The 4,378-nt window shown below is 41.7% G+C and overlaps 1 long non-coding RNA gene across 1 annotated transcript in view; it reads left to right on the top strand.

The window, feature by feature from the left end:
• Nucleotides 1–190: 190 nt before the first annotated feature.
• Nucleotides 191–4,378, top strand: part of LOC144221322 (uncharacterized) — a 6,769-nt gene continuing 2,581 nt past the window's right edge. Inside the window, exon 1 of the long non-coding RNA XR_013332032.1 lies at nucleotides 191–449. This is a non-coding gene — a long non-coding RNA (uncharacterized LOC144221322). The remainder of the gene's footprint in view (nucleotides 450–4,378) is intronic.

Genomic DNA, 4,378 nt, shown 5'->3' with positions numbered 1-4,378 from the left:
GCCAGCCACCAGCCGGCGGCGGCCACACCCAGTCTGGGGCCGTCAGGGCAGGGCTTCCTTTCGGCTCCCCATCGGTCAATAATCGTCTCAGCACCCAGGAACCACGGTGTGCTGCATCTCCTTTCCTCAGAAAATGGCAGGGATTTTGTTACCGGTCCCTTTATTTTCCCAAAAGTTAGGAAGTCGGTTGCCCTGGAGAGATGACTTAGAGCAACAGAAAAGGGGCACGTTTCTGCTTCTCTAACAAGTCCTTGTCTTGACAGACATGACTGACCTTTCTATTTACATCATAATACATCGAATTTTCTGTTTTAGGCTCCAGATAATGGATGGAGGGCAGTGAGAAGATGTGTGTGAACTCTCTGTCACGAAGGGCAATTTGCAGGAACTAATCATCTTACAATGGTTGCTCATAAGAAAGAAATCCATCAGCCAAGCATCCTGCATAGGTATTTATATTCATGAACATCTCTTGACTCTAAAGAAAGATTTCTCAAAGAACCTTCCTAGGAATGTTACTAGTGTTACATAGGGAAAGATGGAGTGGGGGTGGGGGTGGGGATGTAAACTGAACACATTTTTTACTGCAGGATTTTCTAGTATTTTAAAATAATTTTTCTGGGGCGCCTGGGTGGCTCAGTTGGTTAAGCGTCCGACTTTGGCTCAGGTCATGATCTCGCGGTTTGTGAATTCAAACCCTGTGTCAGGCTCTGTGCTGACAGCTCAGAGCCTGGAGCCTGCTTTGGATTCTGTGACTCCCTCCCCCACTCACTCTCTGTCTCTCAAAAAATAAACGTTAAAAAATTTTTTAAAAATAAAATGAGATAAAGTATTTTTTTCTGTAGTATAAATCCTCAAGTCTTCAGCATTTCCCAGACTTATCTGACCACAAAGCAAGTTTATTGTGGCACGAGTTGAGAGATAAAATAACTCAAGGCATTTTATGTGGACTCCAGCTATACTTCCCTTGGCATCCATGTTAAAGTCCATGATTAGAGCTACTAAGTCATTTTCTACCACTCCTGGGAGACACTTTAAAGATAACACCTTCTACCCTTGAAGAGAGGGTTTCAGGGTATGGGGAAATGCCATTTCCAATGCTTCTCAAGATTACCTGCCCTGGGAAGGGTCACCTGGGAAAGAGCTGTAGGGCTCCCTCTCACCACCCATAAATAGTCAAGTACACTTCCTGGTGAGGAGAAGGACTTGGTCTCTACAATAATTTAGCCCAGTCAAAATCTGTGGGCTCATCTCACAAAGGAGGAACTTCTTTGAGTGTGAAAAGGCATTAGTGTCCTAGACAAAACTGATTCTAATGAGTGATACTGGATTTTTCACTAAAAAATTCAGTCATTCAAGAAGTAGTAGGCAGTTAGGGTTGTAAGGATGGGCAGAGATGATTAAGTAGCCAACATTTAGAAGCTGTGGATTTCAAAGACGCTGTTCCTGGTTGTGAGTGTAGACTTTTTTTGAACTTTGCTGCAAGCTCTTTTCATCTCCAAGGCTTCTGTCATCCATTTGTGGGAAATGTGATGCTAGATTTCATTATGAGAGCTACAGTTATTTTTCTCATGTGTGTGTGCTTGTTCATCTGTTTTCTAGTTCTTTTTCAGATTACTTCCCACCCTGTAGACCATAACTCCTAATACACTGCTTACACGAGGTGCTTGCTTGGTTGTTAGATCGATTATGTCCTCCGTATGAGAAGGACATTAATTCAAGTTGTGGTCTCACAACTGTGAGTCAGCAAACTCTTGAAAGGATGGCTATATGAACCTATGTGTGGGCAAGACAGGATCTGTCTCATTTGCCACAGTCACTGTTCTCTTTTGCATGAATTTTAGAAGTGATCAGAGCAATAGTGTTCCAGGGATAATGAAAAAGATTTTAATGGTCTCAAGCAGCAGTGAAGTTTAATGCTCCTCTTACTCACATAAAGTTAAATATAGATACGTACTTGAGCCTCACCTCATTTTTCAATTTGTTTTCCTTGTAGTTTAATTCTCAATAGCTGTAAAGCTGTCTTGTGCTAATGTACTCTTCGTCGTAACAACAATAATTGCAATAAAGGGATTTTTCAAATTTGAATGGAGAAATACAATTATATAATCTGATAAATTTCTTCTGTAAAAAGAGTTACTCAGCTTTTTGAGGAGAACCATATCGGTTTCCTGTTTATAATGGCATTTGTTCTAATATCTTTACTTGAAGTTTTCCCTAAGAACTACAAAACTCTTCAAAGCAGCCTTGCAAACAGAATGAATGTTACCTGGCTCTGTGTTCCTATGGGGATACACTGGAGTTCTGATATGGCAGTTGTCAGATTACCTCAATACAGTTTTGACTCTATAATAATTTCCTAGGTGGGTGACCTTGGGCAAGATATTTAAATTTCCCAAACTTGTTTCCTTATTTGTCAAGCCAATATAAAATGTCACTTTCTTTATTTGTCCCTCTTGGGGTTATGGGATTAAATGAGATAGTGAATTTAGGGCCTAGAACAGAAGAGGCGGTCCATAAACATTAGTTATTGCTGTTGTGGGCTAATGATGTGGTTACTGTCACTGCTGAAGACAGTGATTCTATCTACTCTCAGCTCCTCAGAGCCTCGCATTAGCTCAGTATTTACTAGGCTTATGTTTATTAATTAAATAAAATAAATGTAATCACTAAGATTTTCTTTTTCTAATACCAGTTTTCAGCCACCCAGATGGTTTAGGAAAAGAAATTTTGGGGAGGTGCCTGGGTGGCTCAGTCGGTTGAGCGTCCCACTTCAGCTCAGGTCATGATCTCATGGTTCATGGGTTCAAGCCCCACGTCGGGCTCTGTGCTGACAGAGACTGGAGCCTGCTTTGGGTTCTGTGTCTCCCCTGCTTACACTCTCTCTCAAATAAATAAACATTGTAACTTTAAAAAAAATAAAAAAACTAATCAATAATTTTTTTTAGAGCAGTTTTAGGTTTAAAGAAAAAGTGAGTAGAAAGCACAGGGGATTCCCATGTACTCCCTCTCCCTCCACCTTAGTCTTCCCGCATAATTGTCATTACTACTAATATCCTGCACCGGGACGCTATGTTTGTTATACCTGATAAGCCAATAATGTTGATACATTATTCCTAATAAAGTCTATAGTTTACATTAGGGTTCACTCTTTGTGTTGTACATTCTGTGAGTTTTGACAAATGCATAATGTCATGTATCCACTATGACACTGTCACACAGGATCATCTCACAGCCCCAAACAGCCCCCATGCGCCACCTGTTCATGCCTTCCTCTTCCCCCTCTACTTCCAACACCTGATCTCTTTACTGTCCTTAAAGCTTTGCCTTTTCCAGACGACATATAGTTGGAATCACTGCAGCCTTTTCCAACTGACTTTTTTCACTTAGCTATATGCATTTCAGTTTCCTCTTTGTCTTCCCAGACAAAGACACACTTTTACTTAGGAACAGCATGATTTTGAATTGAGAAGTATCTGTTTGGCTGATGTCCGTCTACTTGGTAACTGTCTGCTCACTTAAGGACTATTTCTGTGTTGAAACCTCTTAACCTAATCATTTATCTTTTTAACTGAAAGTAAGTGTACCCAAGGAGGAATTTTACATTATAAGGAGGGGTTAAAAACGAAAATAAAATTCCTAATAAAAAATAAAATCAAGTATACATCTCTTCTCTATTCCAAGATCAGGGTGCTCCACTTCCCGGTGGGAGCCCCCATTGCCCCACAGGCTGCTACAGACCTGCCCGATTCTCCAAACTTGACCTGGATGACCACCTGCATCAAGTTGGCTGAGAGTCCATTTTTCTCTCCACACCCTAAATGTTCTTGGATGACCTTACCATTGTTCATTCTTAGCTTCTGCTCTCTGGTTAGGCAATAGAAAATAATCATTCCTTGCTGGTGAGGATGTGGAGAAACGGGCACCCTCCTACACTGTTGGTGGGAATGTAAACTGGGGCAGCCCCTCTGGAAAACAGTGTGGAGGTTCCTCAGGAAACTAACACTAGAACTCCCCTAGGACCCAGCAATAGCACTGCTAGGAATTTACCCAAGGGATACAGGAGTGCTGATGCACAGGGGCACATGGACCCCAACGTTCATAGCAGCACTCTCCACAATAGCGAAAACATGGAAAGAGCCTAAGTGTCCATCAACAGATGAATGGATCAAGAAGATGTGGTTCATCTATACCATGGAATACTCCATGGCAATGAGAAACAATGGAATCTGGCCTGTGTAGCAACATGGATGGACCTTGGGGGTGTTATGCTGAACGAAATAAGTCAGGCAGAGAAGGACAGATACCATATGTTTGCACGTATAGGAGGATTAGGAGGAACTTGACGGAGGAACAAGGGGGAGAAGAAGGGGGGAAA

Source organism: Crocuta crocuta, unplaced genomic scaffold (genome assembly GCF_008692635.1).
Source record: "Crocuta crocuta isolate KB4526 unplaced genomic scaffold, BGI_CrCroc_1.0 scaffold20, whole genome shotgun sequence".
Taxonomy (NCBI): domain Eukaryota; kingdom Metazoa; phylum Chordata; class Mammalia; order Carnivora; family Hyaenidae; genus Crocuta; species Crocuta crocuta.
The sequence above is the reverse complement of the archived record's forward strand: the minus strand, read 5'-3'. Positions and strand labels throughout refer to the sequence as shown.